The following is an 18,320-nucleotide window of genomic DNA, read 5'->3' as shown; positions in this document are numbered from 1 at the left end:
AGAAGGGTGTCTTCTTTGAAGCCATTTTAAAGCTTATCAATTCCAGTTATTTCGTAATAAATTAATTTTATTAATGTTATAATCTAGTTTTCTGCTACAGAATTTCACCAATAAGAAACCTTTGTATAGACTGTATGTTTATATATGCACATCTCCTTAGTATGTCACCATATAATGGGCCTAGAGCAATAGGCCAAAATGATGTTACACGTAAATGAACATCAAAAAATTACTTCTTTAAGTAATAGGAGATTGTATTGAACCTATACCCAATTAAATAATCCTGAAGCTGAGTGAGGTAGATCAGCATCATGCTGAATATGACCCAGTGAATTATGGTGGCTGCATGTTCCCATGTGTAAGCCAACTGGCAGGCAGAAGAACAAGAAACTAGAATGCAGTCATATCTTCTGGGCCCCTGGTAACTGAGGGCATGACATTTCTGATAGACTGAGGACCCTGGTATTTGAAAGCATATTAACTGAAAACTTGGTGTTGCTTATAATGAATAGGACAAAGATTTAGACCTTTATGTAAAATAGCACCCCACACTGTTGTAATATACATCATTTTTGGCCCTATAATAATAAAATTCATTATAACGAAACTTTCCACTAAAAAAGCTCTAGCACAAGAATCTATCATACTTATGTCACAGAAACGAAAGCTCTGTAGTTTAGAACAGTGCTATCCAGTGTGGTACCAACAGACCATATATAGCTGTTGAGCACTTGAATTGTGCCTATTTGACTTTGTGATGTGAATGTAAATATATTCCAGATTTTGAAGACTTAGTGTGAAAGGAAGAATGTAAAATATCTCATTAATAATTTTTATATCGGTTATATATTGAAATAATATTTTAGATATATTGGGTTAAATTAAATATTAAAATTTATTTTTCCTTTTTGTTAAGGTGGCCACTAGAAAATTTAAAATGACATATATGGCTTGTATTATATTTCTACTGGACAATATTGTTCTGTACAAACCTCTTTACCTGAATTTACAATAGAGAAATTAATATCTTTAAAAGGCTTTTTGGGTTTTGGCAAAATGTCACCTTCTTTTCTTTGTAATACTGAAAGGAAATGTGAATATCTTCAGGAACATAATTTTCTAATACTGCTGCCAAGATAAATATTTTTCTCATTTTGCTTTTTCGTCCCTCTAGTTTGAAGCACTTTTTGTAGTGAAAGAGAAGGTTATTTTTTTTTTTTTTCCTGGAAAAACAGAATAATGTTTGTATGTTCTCATAATATGTGACATCTCTTTATGTGTCCAGTCTCTTGTTACTGCATCATCGTATAAACTCAGTCTCCTGTTGAATTGGTTTCTGTGAACTAATTCGTAGTGGCATGTTATTGTGTATATTTAAGGCATACCACATGATATTATAAGAAACATTTGTAGTAAAACTGTTACTATCGTGGAACAAATTAACATATCCATCATCTCACATAGTTACCCGTTTCCCTCCTTGTGGCAAGAGCAGCTATAATCTACGCTTTTAGCAAAAATCCTGAATAGAAGATGCTGTTAACTACAGGCCTAACATTGTGCCTTTGGATCTTTAGGCTTGTTTATCCTACATATTTGCTACTTTATATCCTCTGACCTACATTTTTCCACCTTGCCCCCCAACTCAGACGTCGTAACCACTGTTTTATTCTCTCTATATTTGACCTTTTTTTTCCCAGTTTATCCATGTTGTGGCAACATGATCTCCTTTGTTAAGGCTGAATACTATTCCTGTCTCTCTGTGTGTGTGTATACACACCTACACTATAGCTTATCAATACTAATGCAACTGCAACGTCTCTGTGTCCAGTTTCTTGACTCTGTCATCTTATAAAGTTGATGTTTCCTGTTGAATTGGTCCATATCTGTGAATTAAATCATAGTGGCATTTGTATATTTTTTTCCTTTTTTTAAAAAAGGGAACTTAATGAACCACACGGATACCATCTACAATCTGCAGAACAATGATGAATATTAATAGGATTTAGTCCTAAATTTTCTAAAATGTTAATTCTTTGTATCTATAAAACTGAGTTGAGCTTGTAAGAATATATGAATAACCTGGCCAGGTGCAGTGACTCATACCTGTTAATCCTAGTATTTTAGGAGGCCGAGGTGGGAGGGTTGCTTAAGGCCAGGAATCCAAGACCAGCCTGAGTAACACAGCAGGATCCCTTCTCTACAAACAATAAAAATGTTAGCCAGGTGTGGTGGCACACACCTGTAGTCAGGAGGCTACTAGGGAGGCTGAGGCAGAAGGATTCCTTTAGCCCAGATGTTTGAGGCTGTAGTGAGCCATGATCACGCTATGGTACTGCAGCTGGGACAATGGAGCAAGACCCTGTCTTACAAGAAAAAAAAAGAAGAAGAAGAATATATGGATAATTTGCCTTTTAAAAGTTTCATTCTGAGCTGGGTGCGGTGGCTTATGCCTGTCATCCCAGCATTTTAGGAGGCCGAGGCAGGCGGACCACCTGACGTCAGGAGCTGGAGATCAGCCTGGTCAACACGGTGAAATCCCGTCTCTACTAAAAATATAAAAAATAGCCGGGCATGGTGGTGCACACCTGTAATCCCAGCTATTTTGGAGGCTGAGACAGGAAAATTGCTTGAACCCAGGAGGCGGAGATTGCAGTGAGCTGAGATCGTGCCACCACACTCCAGCCTGGGCAACAGAGCGAGGCTCTGTCTCTCTGTCTCAAAAAAAAAAGTTTCCTTCGGGCATTATTGCCAAAAATTAAAAACAGAATGTGTAATTATTAAGGGAAAATTCTTCCTTTCCCTGCTCAAGCTTTTTTTTTTTTTTTTTTTTGAAGACAGTCTCACCCTGTTGCCCAGGCTGCAGTGCGGTGGCACAATCTTGACTCACTGCAGCCTCTGCCTCCCAAGTCCAAGCAATTCTCATGTCTCAGCCTTCCAAGTAGCTGAGATTACAGGTGTGCCCCACCACGCCCAGCTAATTTTTGTATTTTTTTTTTTTTTTAGTAAACACGGGGTTTTGTCGTGTTGGCCAGGCTGGTCTCGAACTCTGGACCTCAGGTGATCTGCCCACCTCAGCCTCCCAAGTGCTCGGATTACAGACGTGAGCCACTGCGCCTGTCCTGCCCAGGCTTTTTAACCATTTCTTTTTGCTATTCTCTTAGCATAGTAATTTTGGGGGAAAAACCAGTATTATTTTTGTCATTATAATTGATGGTAACAGCACTCATTAAGTGGAGGAATTTTTTTGCATAATTTTGTTTGAGATCCTTTCCTGAAATAAGAGTGATTGTGTTATGCCCTTGCAAGTCCAGGAGATGCCAGCCATCTCTGTGTGGTGTAGCTACTTCACATGTTGCTTTGGGTCTCATCCTTTGTCATTCTAATGAATTACTACACACACCTGTGTGAGATTTAGCTTTTGGAGATTTAGCTTTTGGGTTTGCCTGTATTTATCTTGTCCCAGGTAAATACAGACAAACATTGTTCATGATAATTTGATTTCTTTTATTGATATGATTATCCCATTTGTTTACATTCTCTTTTATTTTCTTCCCTGCCTGTCTATTTCAGGTCATGTACTAATAACATCACTAGGTTGAAATACGGATTCTGGGCCCTGAGACAGCCCACAGCTTGGCTCCAAGACCAACTCTGAGATCAATAGCTGGGCTAAAAGACCAGCAATTTGGCATGGACTTTGTGACCCTAGCCCAGAGTAATCCTTTTCTCCCTCCTTTCCTGTCTTTAGTGGTGAACCACTCTTAAACAATCTGCTCCTAGCCATGTCCTAACCAACTAGTATGGCTAACAAAAGTGATGACAACAGCAATATTTTCACTTCCCAGACTAGGAACCAGAAAGAATAACTCCAACTGCAGCCTCCCTTACTGTACTGTTTTACATACCTAGTAAATGTTTATTATTATGCTGTATCCTAATCATAGATGAGGAGCTGAATAATGACAGTTTTTCCATCCTAGTCATAAGGGGGCTGTGCAAACAATTTTAGCAGTTACATATTTAGTAGGTTAAAATGACTCCAGCATTCAGACTTGTGGATGGCTTCTGAACAACAGCAGCAGGAAAGCCCTGCCCTATCATTGACCCATTGAGGGCACTAGGCTGCCTGTAAGTGAAAACATTCCAGAGTGACCCAGTTCTCTAGAGGCAACTTTACCCAAACTCCAAAACATGTAGCCAGTTAAATCTGCATTGTGGATGGGCAAGATACTGCTGGAATCAGATAGATGCAGGTAAAATGACAAGTTGATGCTAAAGGAATTTAGGTGGTGGTGGTGTCTACCTGGAAAGACAGCTGTCTCCCTGAAATGCCACATTTTAGAAAGTGGATTTTAAGTGTTGATGAAGATCTGATTTCCACAATGTTTTCACCATAACTGAAAAATGCTTATTAGTCTCCCTGACGCAAATGGCCCTTTTATTGCTAATATTTTTCAATACCTTATAATTTAATTCAAATGTTTCTCTGATTGAAATAGCATCCTTTGCATCAACAAATAAGCTGTCAGCCAAAGCCTGAGAATTTTGTACTAACAAGTCATTTTTTTCTTTGTACTTTGGTTTGTGTCTTTTACCTGATGAACATCTGAGAAAGGAGAAAATAAGCCTTCTCTTATTTCAGTAAGGGCATAATCACCAGTCACCAGTTTAAACCAAAATATGTTGTTATAAAAAACAAATCCATTATCTCTTATCTTGTATTAAGACAATTTTATGGAGTATGTTGATACTGAGTATTATACTTGCTTGCATTATATTGTTGAAGAAAGTGTAGCGCTCTGTAACTTACCTGTGAGCATAAATGTTCACTGTTTAGTATCTCAGGAGCTGCTTTTTTTGGTGTTTTTTTATTTTGTGCTATTTAATTTGGGTCAGCTTTTTTATTCATTCGTTTTCACGCTGCTGTGAAGAAATACCTGAGATGGTAATTTATAAAGGAAAGACTCACAGTTCCGCATGGCTGGGGTGGCCTCAGGAATCTTACGATCATGGCAGAAGGGGAAGCAAATATGTCCTTCACATGGTGGCAGGAGAGAGAAGTGCCAGCAGGGGAAATGTCAGGCACTTATAAAACCATCAGATCTTGTGAGACTCATCTAACAGGAGGACAGCATGGAGAACCATCCCCATGATTTAATCACCTCCCACAAGCTCCCTCCCCCAAAATGCGGGATTATAATTCAAGATGAGATTTGGGTGGGGACATAGAGCCAGACCATATCAGTTATGGAACCCAAAGAGAGCAATTACTTGTATGTCCTTTTTTAAACTTGTATACAATAAATTTGCATATAAAAACGGACTCTACAGCCAAATGAAATACATGGTTTATTAGTATGTGTTTATCTGATAAATATATGGCCATGTACTGAAAAGTCTAGTTTTTTTCTTACTGTATCACTAGAACTTTGATTCCTGTCATCTTTTCTGCTGACAATTACCAGTTAGAAAGTTTGAAATATTTTTCGTCAGTCTAAGACCAATTAGGAGATAAACATCACACCGTGATTTAAACAGGGGAAGTTAAATATAAAGAAATGCTGAACTCTGATAAAAGAGTGACTATCAGATATAAGAAAACTCTATATTTTTTCTTAGGGGTAAGGGAGACTATCCAAGGAAGGACAGACTTGGAAGGGATGCTGGGCTTCAGACTCCTTGTGAAGTTGTATTTGCAGTCCACTGGATGGTAGAGAAGTTCACTGGGCAAGCAGGAAGCAACCCTCTGGAGTGCAAGCTGGGGCCAGGTGAGCCTCAGCCAGTGGCGGGGCTTGCAGAGAGAAGGGGCGCCAGTGCAGACAGGAGGTCTGGAGTACGTGGTGTTCACATCGAGAGGGCTGTGTGAGGTTATCACCAGGGCAGACCAGAGCTGCAACTTTCCTGAGAGGCCATGTGTTCTGGGCCCCTGAGCTGGGGCAGAGCTACCTACACTGCTGTCATAGCTTGCAGCAACCAGACACTACAAGACAGTCTCCTCCCTCCTGCAATATCCCTTCAGTACGCTCCACCACAAAAGCTTAACATTGTGCTCAATGTGAAGAAGAAAATTTTTAAGGATTTCTGTCCATGATCACAGAACAGGTATTGAAGCATGAATTTGGAGCTAAGATGCAATAAACTGGAAACTGGTACATGTCATAAAAGGATTCTGTAAAAGAATTCTCTTAGTGGCTTTTCATCTGGAATTAGTCATGTTCATTAACAGCAAAAGGTTTCAGTGTTTTGTGAAGTGTAGGTAATTTAAGTGAAAATTTGCATTACAGGAAATACTGATGCCTTGCTATCAAGTATCCAAAACTTCGTTATGGGAAGCTAGCAACTCAGTTGTTAACCAAGCTAATGAGTGGCTTATAAGAGATATAACTGACAGGAGGACGCAAGGTTGGGAATATAACGTGGGCTTCTGGCCATCCTTACTTTGTGAGTCTATACTCGATTCCACAAAGCTGTTGAAATTTAATTTAAAGGAAAAAGCATGGTGCTGAAGTGCATACTTACTGCTTATAAAAATGACTTTTCATGTAATCAGTTATTCTGGTGACATACACGAATCTATTTTTAGAGCTTTGGGCTTAGCCCAGCCCTAGAATTTCTCTTTAATTTCAAATAGTAAATACAAAAAGCCCAATGGTTCTATAAAGGACCTAGATATTGGCTCTCTTTTTGTTTTTAAGTTACTCCTGTGGCAAATAGGAAATTGAAAAAAATTGTCTCTAGCTTCTGACCTATTCATTCACCCTAAAAGGTCTTACTTATAATGGAAGACAAAGAAGGTGATTAGGAAATAGGAGGTGCCAGATCCAATTAAATCCGGTGATTCTGTGCATTCCCAGACTCTCGGTCCATGGTGCCTAGTGATTAAGTGGGTGGTGATAGATGGGTAGATGATCCTGCCAGACATCTTCCCTTTATTAACTCTAAGCAAGGCTGAAGTAAAAGAAAAATTAATTTTACTGGGAAAGTAATTGGTTTCAAAAGATGGCTTGTCTAGGACATGCCATTCCTTACCAGTGTCTCTCCAGCTTGATGCTTGAGCCCTTGGTAGGCGCCTGTTTTCTGTTGATTTTCCCGTCGATATTTGGGGTTTTTCCTACCATCAAGACATGTTTATCAAGTCAAGAGTAGCAAATAGGTATTCACAGTACTCCTGCCATTCTGAACTTTGTTGGGAATGAATATGAAAGTAACTTCCAGTGTGGCTCTGTCATATTAGGAGCTTGTTATGCAGTGTTGACATCATTGTGGTGTGGCCAAACCCACAGTAGCAGAGAATCTGTGTTGGCGAGGAGGCTGTACTAGAGGCCTCTGGACCCGTTTAATTCATAGGCTCTATGCTATGGATTTTGCAGATGTCTACAAATCAGTGCTTAACATTGGTATTAGTTCCAGGAGCTAGTTAACCTCACCCCATAACCTCAGAATTTGTTAGGCATTAATGTGGAGGCTAGGGACAGACAGGGAGATCTGGGACTATTATTTTACGGAAGTATTAGTTAACTGAACATTCTGGTTTCTCCAACAGCCAAAAGGAAGAGTTACTGCTGGCTTACAATGAAAGCAGACCAAATCATGAGACTATTTATTTTTATTTTATTATGTAACTGCCCACTTATTTCCATTTGATTGATGTTCTTTTATATTCATACACATTTTTTAACCCTTAACTAGCTCAGTCAGTTCAGTCACTAATATAACCTTTGGGTTGTTTCCCTGAGAAAAACTCTGGCCTTCATGGGCTTCTTATTAATTTCGGCTCTAAAGTCAGAAATCAACATGAATTGCTTGCCTAACAGAAGTCTGACAGTTTAGCAGTTACTAGATATAGCGCTTAATATGAGCTAACTGCTGTTCAGGATTTTTCTTGGGTAGAGCAAGTGGGTGGATGATAAAAACAGCATGTTCTCTCATCTTACAATAACCTTGATTGTAGTCAAAGTTCTTTGCCTAACAATAACTTTCATTATATTCAAAGCTGTCAGAAAATGACTGCATAAATATTAAATGTAAGATTTGGAAAACATTCATTTTTAGATATATGTGTGTGTGTGTGTGTGTGTGCGCGTGTGTGTGTGTATGTGTTAGTACATATGTATATATATGAGGGGACATTAGTCTTAATTTTTAGTTCTACTAAGTCTCATTTTAAAAAAGTGAGAGGCAGGTGTGGTGGCTCACGCCTGTAATCACAGCACTTTGGGAAGCCAAGGCGAGTGGATTGCTTGAGTCCAGGAGTTTGAGACAAGCCTGGGCATTGAGGTGAAACCGCATCTCTATAAAAAATAGAAAAATTAGTCGTGTGTGGTGGTCCACGCCTATAGTCCCGGCTACTTGGGAGGCTGAGTGGAAGGATCACTTGAGCCCAGGAGGACAAGGCTGCAGTGAGCCATGATTGTACCACTGCACTCCAGCCTGGTGAGAGTGAGACTCTTGTCTCAAAAGAGAGAAAGAGAGTGAGAGAGAGTGATTCAAGGACTATCTTTAAATAAAACATTCTTTCCAGTTATTCAGGTCTCAGCCTAGGCTATGAAATGTGACCTACAGCATCCATCAGAAGTAAAATGCAATAATTACACATCAGTGTAACAGGAAGAATATCATGCAATGCCATGGCATAAATAAGGACACGTGATAAAAGGAAACAATTCTAGCATAAAGAGGAAAAATAGAACTGATGGTTTTTGTAAAAGCTTGTCTCATGTTTTCAAATCAAGACAGGCAAGTCTTCCAAATTTAGCAATGTGTAGAAACATTCTCGTGAAATCAGAAAAGGAGGTACTGGAGGGCAGGTTTTCATCCTTTCCAAACTCTTCTAAATTCTCCCACCCAGTGTTCATTTCAGATTCAAAATACCATACATTTACATTTATAAATTGAAATTTTAGAATGGGAAAGGACCAAGTGTTAGTACTAGTGAAGTTTCAGGGTATTTCCAGAACTCTAAATGCATCTGCCCTTTAATGTTTGCTGCCATTTGCTTTCAAAACCCAAATCAACTCATAGTTGTTTCCAAAAAATGCATGCAAATCCAGTGGAAGGGAAAATACCGCAAAAAAGTGCTGTATTAAAAAAGCAATTATTTATGTGTCTGTGGAACTGGGTGCACCTTTAACAAATACTTCTGATAAGCAAATCCAGAATGTTCTAGTGCTGACATGGGAAACAGAACTAAAGAATAAAATATAAAAGTAATCAGGTATATCATTTACTCTCATTTAGTTAGAATTTTGCTCAAAAAACTTGAGTTAGAATGGAGCAGAGGAAAATGGCGAGGTTCTGTGATTAAATATATATATATTATATATATATATATTTGCTGTATAATCTTGGAAAAATACTAAATGTGTGGCACATATGTATACAGCCGAGCGCCTTTTGATAGCAGGACTTGGGTGGTAGCGACACCTAGAGGCCTCATCTCTGAGTACAGTTACAGGGTGGGCTTTGTGTTGCATTTTAACCCTCGCCGTGGTAAATAAAAAAACCTGTGAAGATAGCTGTGAAAATAAAATCTACCCTTTCAAAAGGCTATTATGGTATATGAGATTTATTTATGTTAAATTAGAAATGAAGGTCTGGGGAAGGGGAAGCTGCAGTATTTCAGAAAGTTACTTAAGTGGGTCAGGAAACCTGGGTTCTGGAAGGAGGTGGGCGTTCCTCTCCTCTTGTTAGGGGGAGCAAGGAGGGAGAGACCTGACCGGGAGCAGGAGCCCATGGCCAGAGGCATTATGCTCCAATTCACGTGATTGCAGTGTTCATTCTCAAGGAGTTCTAGAGAATTTTAAAGTAAATCATAGACCACACAAGATTCCCTATAGCATCAATCACAGGATTTTGCATTGGTTAGCAATAGAAAATACGCACATAAACATGACTGCGTTTTGGTAGAGTGCTGTAGCATGGAGCCCACTGCTGTGCTAGCTGAGCCAGCAGAACGCTGGGGACAGAAGCCGTGGGGATGTGAAAGGTGCCTTTCCTGTCAGGTCTGAGAGCCATCACCTGGGCTTCCCTTCGCCTGGGCTTTCCATGCTGCTCAGGGAGATAGAACATAACGACAGAGAAGATGAGCCCAGAGGCACTTTTCTATTCATGCGTTCTGCAAAAGAACATTAATCGAACACTGTATTGGTTTCCTATACCCAAACTTAGTGGCTTAGCACAACGAAAATATGTCTTGGAATTCAGGAGGTCAGAAGTCTAAAATGAATCTCACAGACTAAAATCAAAGTGTCTGTAGGGATGCTTTCCTTTCTGTTGACTGCAGGAGAAAATCCATTTCCTTGCCTTTTCTGGCTTCTAGAGACTGCCTACAAGCCTTGGCTCAAGGCTGCATCACTCTGACTCTGACACTCCTACCTGCCTCTTAAAGGGACCCCTGTGATTACACTGGGCCCACCCACATAATAATCTAGAATAAACACCCCATCTCAAGATCCTTAATTCCATCTGCAAAGTCACTTTTGCATGTGTAAGGCAATGCACTCACAAGTGCCAGAAATTGGGACGTGATCTCTCTGGGGGTGAGGTTGAGGGAAGGAGGGCAAGGGCATTATATTTCCACTTACCACAAGCATTATGTAAGCCAACACGTAACCAGGCACAGGAGATATAAAGTCCCTGCCTCTGATGGAACAGGATTGGGGGTCATGCAAATAAATCAGATTTTCCAGCAGTGCAAAAGACTATAGCTAACTCAGGAAGAGGCTAGCTCAGCTGAGGCAATCAGTTCACATACCCCAAGCAAGTGATATTTGAATTAAGTCTGACAAATCAGGAAGAGTTAGACAGATGGGTGGAAAGGGAGTTTTAAGCAGAGCAAAGAGCATATGCTAAAGTATAGAAATGTATAAAACAGCTCGGCAGTTTCCATGATTAACAAGATATTGGATTGTGTTGCTGAAAGTGGCAGAAGATGAAACTGTACCTAATGGCTCAACTGTGTTAAGAGAGATTGTTCTTCCTCTGATAATATCTGTTCTGGGCTCAGAAAAGAGGAGATTGATCTTCTCTTACATAAACATTGCTTCTCAGTGTTCATGGTGTTGGAAATTATGTTCAAACCTGGTCAAACAGCCAAATGTATTTTAATTTACCTTTTTATTAGCCACTTTTAATGATAAAAGAAAAAGGAGCTACAAAGCTAGAATGAAGATAAGCAATTGATGACCCAATGAAATTATTAAAAGACAGTTTCTAGAGAAAGATGTATAATATATTTTTCATAAGGCTCTTAATATAGTTCTGTTCTCTCACCACTGGCCTCATGAAAATTTTAGTGAGATTTTTATTAAGAAAAAGATCACCATGATAAAGACCCAAAGGTGAATTGTTACAAAATGTGAAACAAATGTGATATTATTGAACCATTTCATACTAACAGCTTGTAAAACATCTATTTCTCTGTTATTAGGGAAATTTTATTTGATTTTTATCTTTTGAATATGGACAGATCAACAGCTGGTGCCTGTTTTCCTGAATGACAAAAGATATAAGAAATGTGGCTAGGAAATTGTGAAGGTCAATTAATTCAGTCTCCTGACCTACTCAGACCCCTCGCCTGCAATGTTGGTGAGAGGCATTTCATAAGGAAAGCACAAAGTTTAATAAATATCTGAAAGCTCATTTTGTGCCAGGCATTGTGCTGGGCATGCAGGAAACAGAGTAAGATAGATTTGCCCTCAAGGGACCACTGAGTGGCTGCAAGTAAAGGGTGGAGAACACATATGTGTAAGCAGCTCCATTACTGTCTATGTCAGATGATATAATTGAAAAATGTCCAGGATGAAGGTGCTACTAAAACAGTGGAAGGACACTTACCTAATTCTATCTTGGAGAGTCTGCCAGAAAGGTCTTGTTAGAGGAGGTCATTCTTGAGATCAATCATGGATGAATGAATGAATGATCAACCAACTAATTAATCAGTAGAAGGAAATTTCCTGGGGAAGAAGGCTTGGAGGAGACAGCATTGGTCAGAGGCAATAGCATATGCAAGGGATCGAGGTGGAATAAAGGTTACACATGATAGAGGTATCACAGATGTATTCTGGGCAGTGGACTAGATTGTAATGAGCCTGGTATGCTATACTATAAGATTTGAAAATTAACCTATAAACCCCCAATACTCAAAGTGTGGTCCAAGGACCAGCAGCATCACATGAACCTTGCTAGACTCCACTCCAGGCTAGAAGCACATTTAAACAAGATCCCCAGGTGATTCAGGGTCACATTAATGTGTGAGAAGCATTCCTGTAGATATTGAAAAGCACTGATGGATTTAAAGTAAGAGTGTGAAGCAATCATATTTGTGTTTTCAGGAAATCACAGAGTTTGGCAGTGAGAAGAGAAGATGAGGTATGGGAGAAGGTGATGTGGGGAAGAATAAAGGCTCAGAGACCATTTAGAAAGTTAATTTATGGATGATAAGAGTTTGAACTAGGGTCATGGCCATGGAGATGTCTTATTAAGTCTTGGGGAAATGGAGAGTAAAGGACTCAAATGTTCTAGCTTGGCTGATAGATGCAGTTATCCAAAACAGGGAGCTTAATGAAGCTCCTTTTGGACATCCTGAGATTGTTTGAAGCACAGGTGAAACAGTCAGGTGGATAATTTCACCATTGAACAGCACCGTGACTGTGACAATTCAGGAAGCTCTGAAGAACAGCAAAGGAAGTAAAATCTGAAGAAGTAGGAAAACCAGTAGAAAGCATTGTATGGAAAGCCAAGGGGAAGAAAGTCTCAGAGAAAGGTCAGGTCAAATGAACACTAGAGCATATCCTTTAGATTTGACATTCTGGGAGTTTGGGAAGAATTCCTTAGTTATTAATGTACCAAAAATTCAGAAATAATTACTGAAATTGAGCAACAGTGAACAGAAACGGAATAGGGTCAGTGGTAGCCAGAGAAAGTTACTAAAAGCAATGTAAGTTGGGACACATATAATTCAAGTAGCAGGTGTTATTTTTAAGGACTCTCATGGAAGCAGGTTAGCCACTTAAACATGAGGATACTTGGGCAGAAATCTTATAAAAGCCCACTGGAACCTGGGGAGCCCAGCAATAAGGTAAAAACTGAGGAAATGGAGATCAGAGATGCTTAAGGCTCTATAAAGATTTTCACAGAAGGAAAACAGATGAAAGAAAGGAGGGAATCTTCTTTTTAAACTGGTCATTTAGAACGACATAAGTTTGTGCCAGCTCATTAAGAACAGGTGTGTGGAGTTAAGCCTTCTTACTGTCTTATACAACTAACAGCTTCTCAGTCAGCTGTTCATGCTACACAGTATATTGGAAGCTCTCTGCATTTCACTCCTAGGTGTAATTCTTTAGTGTATTAGAAACTGGGGAGGCTTCATTAGGTTCTTAATTAAGTATTAATTTGTCATATTCTGTGAGCTACATTGAGCTATTTTTTAAATCACAGTAATTTACTTTTTAGTATCTTCAAAAAAATGTATGCTTCCAGGGATCTCCTACCCAGGAAACAGCCCACGGGAAGACCATCACATAGAAACGTTAAAACATCACAGACACTTGGGTGACTAGCTGTGTCTAATTTTACCTTCTGCCATTCTAGAATAACTCATTCAAACTTAATTTGAAAATATTCTTTTCTGTTCCCGTAATTTTTGTGTTTCTTGTCTTTTTAAAGTAATTCAAATGAAAAACAAGAGACTAATTGCTATACTTGGAGTCTTTATTTTTATGCAGTCATTGTATACAATAATTTCCTCCTCTAAACAAAGCATACTAAATCTGAAAGTTTTTTAATTGCGTGCTAATTGAATTAGTTCAATTGTTGGCCCTACAGGGAGACCTCCCATACATGGTCTTTATTCATTTAACACTATTTGTTTCCTGTCATCGTTCCCAGTTTACACACTTCCTTCCCACTTGCGTAGTGTACATAATTAGATTCAACTGGTACTGAATCCAGCTGCTAGCCTCTTTAAGCCCACCCCACTTTCCATAGCAGTCCTTCTCACTGGGCAGCCTGGTGTCCACTAAGAGCTCACATCACCAGCACCTGTTGCCACAGATGACTTTGGTTATGAGATAAGTGGGACCAACCACTTTTCTTAAATTCAAGCAATGATAACAGAATGCTGATTTGAGAACTGAAGTCAACACACCAGGCATGGCTGGAACTTGACGCTCCCCCTATGTTGCCAGAGTTGTTGCTCACCAGCTCTCTGCCTGTATCGGGGTCTAGCTTCATTCCACAAAGAAGGTCTTACATGCAGAAGGAAAAATGGCCCCAGGTTCTCATGGTTTTTAAAACTAAGGGCCACATGCTGAATATCGTAGAAAATTTTAGACAGCCTGGGTCACACGCCCACTCTACAAGACACCCTACCAGAACCACACAGGGTAGAAAAGGATAGCTCCCCAAAAGAAAAGTTAGGGGGCTATTGCCAGATGACAGAAGCAATGCTGGTCAGGTGAAAATCACAGGTGTCTTTCACATTCCAAATAATGAGTGAAACTAGCCACTTGGAGATTTTCTGAAAATGATCAGGGGGAAAAAAAAAAGCAAAGCAAGAAATGATAAGACCTTGTGAAAAGCCGAACTTTAAGACAGGGACATGAATGACAATGTAAAAGAAGATGATAGCATAATTGATCACAATATGATACCGGAAGTAATGTGAACAGAAGGAGAGTAGTCCCCATAGAAAAGGGGAGACAAAGAGCAGAAATCTGTCAGTGAGTCCCACAAGGGACCCTAAGAGGATGATGGAAATATTGTGTTTAACACACATATTGAGCACCTGCTATGTTCAAAGCAAGTGGCTTTCAAACTTTTTGACTATGAGCCACAGTGAGAAATATATCACATATCAAAACAACATACACACAGACACAACACACTCCAAATAATAAAGCTATATTAAATGATGTTTACTCTTTTATTGTGCAATGTTCTTGACACTTCTCATTCAGTTTGGAGGCCTGCACTGCTGAAGGCTAGACTGTGGAACAGGATTGCCATGGTTGCTCCACCCTGGCTGGCCCGGTCTCAGAGAGCGGATGGCACCCCTTTTCCCAGCACTCTCAGTTTTCTACAAGGGCAAGTGATTGAGTGGCTGGAGGGAGAGGGATGGGAGTCTGACAGATACAGACTGGAGTTCTTGGTGCCAAAAGGACAAAAACCTGGATTCCACTTTATTACTACTTTTTGTCCTCGTAGCAATCATTTTACTTCTCTAGGCATGTAGACTGTCTACGAAGACAGCTGCCAATACATTTTTCCACCCCGTACCTACAGACCACTTCCCCCATCAAGAGGGAACGTCTCTTTTCCCTCCCTTAGAATCTGGCTGGCCTGGTGACTTACTTTGACCAGTCCAATGTGGTGGATGTTCTCATTTTAGGCCTGGGCTTTATGAGACTTGGCAGCCTTTCCTTTCACTGTCTTAGGCTCCAGCTACCATGTAAAGGAGCTCAGGCTAGACTACTGCATAGTGACAGACCACGTGGAGAGACCCAGCCAGCCTTCCCACACGGGAAATCCCAGCTGACATCATGTGGAACTGACCTGCCCAGCCGAGCTGATATATCCTGCAGAATCATGAAAAATTATAATAAACTGTGGTTGTTTTAATCCACTAAATTTTTAGGGTGGTGTGTTTCACTGCACCAAGTAGTATTTCTCTTCTTACTTCTCTTCCCCGGCAGCAGGCCTCAGAGCTCTGCCCCTCCATGTGTTGGAGGACGGCAGAATGGAGGAGGAGATAATTCAGCCAAGCTCCCCAGGTAATCCTGATACTACCGTCTTGCAGTTAAGGTTAGTTTGGGCTGCAAGTAATAGACAAAGCCCAGTTACAGTGGCTTAAACAACATGGAAGTTTATTTCTCTGTCGTGCCAAAGCCTTGAAGTACTTTGTAAAGGAACTAGTCAGAAACAGCATACAGTGCTAGGATTTCTTCCACTTTGGTCAAGAACATGCCTTTCCAACATACTAATTACATAACTTTATCTGCTCCCAAATTGGAATTTGCTGTTTCAGATTACTAAAGTGATGCTTACTGTTTTACAATTGCCCAAGCTAATTCTGAATATAGGTATTTGAGTTTAGCTTAGAGCACCTGCAGGGAAGCTCTTCAAGTTTAGTTATGACATTCTAGTCTCAGTTTCATTGATCAAGCTTGAAGAGATTAACTTACGATAAGTAATGTTTTTTGGAGAAACCAAGAAGTCTGTGGTGGGTTAATAACTAGCAGAGATGAACTTAATCATGATTGTTAAGCTTCAGGGCTCCTCATGTGCAATCTTTCAAGGCTAGGGAGGAAGCCCTAGCAATATACTTACATGATCATATGTTTGTGTAAAATTAACCATAAGACCAACTAAGACTGTTGTCTCTTTCCCTTCTGATGTACTCCATCACCATTTCTCATGTGTCACTGTGCTGGATTGGCCATAGGTCAAAATTTGACTAAGGGGAAGTTGAATTGGGAATACTCTGAGTTTGAGAAGTATTTGTGTGGTTTGCAGTCCCTCCTCTGTGTAGAGAAGTGGTTGCTAGGTGTGGAAGAACTCAGGAATACGCCCACTGCCCTCTGTGCTGACTCACAGCGCCATGGCACAACGATGCAGGGCCAGAAGTGGAATCGTGCTATGAACACAATCAATAGCAGCTGCCAGTGAAGTGTATAGACATAGAAGAATAAAGAAAAGTTTGTAATGTGCAGGGCCATGAGCTAGATTGTAGAAAATTCTTCCAATAATCAGTGTGTGAAGTTGTAGACAGAGAATTCAGTTTTCATTGATGTTCTTTTGTCAAAACATAAGTTCTCTCTGGTCAGGAGACAATAAGTGGCATATATAATTACAAAAGCACTACACACTTTTTTCCATTTTTATTGGAATTTTGCGAAATAAAATTAATTGGAATTCCTGTGTTTGGAAGAACAAACCTGTAGCAAATCAATGAGCATGTCTGTATGTGACATGACATGCTTTATGCATCCCAATGTATTGGATTGCATCTTAGCAATTCGAATACATGCTGTCCCGATATAGTCTGGTGGTTCCCAACAGAATGACCCACAAAATTGAGTTCTGAGAGTGCTATGAATTGGTCACTGTGTATGAAAACTTGAAATGCCCTGAAATCTTACAACACATGTATAAAAGAAATTTGATAGAAGTTTCCTACAAATATACAGGCCATTCCCAATAATGAGTTGTGAAGTCAGAAAAAACTTTTCTAAACTATCGATAATTTTTAAAAGTTCAATAAACTATGCTAAAAGAAAGAATAAGTTATTTCTATTTTCTCTCCAAATTGGATTACAAAATAATTTTCATATGAAGAGATGATCGAAGGACATACTACCAACACTGTGGAAAAAGATATTCCACAGATGTGTTAGACTTTTAATTACAAGAAATAGGTTAATTTTTGGATTTGGGAATGCTGTTTTTAAAAATTTATAATTTGATGTGATATATTTTCTCATTCTTACAAAAATTTATTTTCATACATAACTTTGTATTCTGCATTTTGTGTAAGTTCTAGGACTGATAAAATTTAAATCCACCCATGAAAACTCAAAGAAAATCTTGATCGATTCAGTTAAATAACTTGTTTTTCCTAAAAGAGTGAGGCTTTGTGTTATGATGAACCACTGTGATGCTAGCATTCAACGATAGTGTTCTCTGGACCTGCAGATATATTTCTCCCAGTGCCGTAGGACACAGGCTCCCAGGTGGTGTACCAAGTGTATATCTTGGTATTGTCTTTCTACTGGAAGCATCATTTTGTTAATATTCTATGAATGGTTCTAGTCTCTGATAGAGACCGTTTTATTCTCTGTTGAATTCCACATTGTGTCAGTGAGCAGAGACCCCCTACACCAGGTCCACAGTCAGCCATCTCAGTGGCCTACCCTTGCTAGCTAGAGAGCCACAATGCCTTCATTGATGTGGGTTGTATTGGGCACTTCTGCCATATGCCATGGTTTCTACCTCTGGACTTACTTGTGCTGAAAACACATGTTCCTTGAATAAAAAGATGGTGCTTTTTTCCTAGCCAAAAAATGAAGTTAATTAAATTATGTTTAACTTTAAATTCCAACTACAGGCATTTCTTTACCCCATAAATTGTAGACTTTGCTGTATCTACCTCCATTTTCCTGATTTCCTCCTTTAAAATAAACATTTCCCTCAGAGCAATTCAACTTTAAGCAGAAAAGAGAGAGACATTTAATAATCAAGTACAGCGATTACCCAAACAAGTTCTCTTCTTCATTTGCATCTCTATTCCCTAGATAGTATCCCAACTCCAAATATGTTAG

Source organism: Symphalangus syndactylus, chromosome 4 (genome assembly GCF_028878055.3).
Source record: "Symphalangus syndactylus isolate Jambi chromosome 4, NHGRI_mSymSyn1-v2.1_pri, whole genome shotgun sequence".
NCBI classification, from domain to species: Eukaryota; Metazoa; Chordata; class Mammalia; order Primates; family Hylobatidae; genus Symphalangus; species Symphalangus syndactylus.
The sequence above is the reverse complement of the archived record's forward strand: the minus strand, read 5'-3'. Positions refer to the sequence as shown.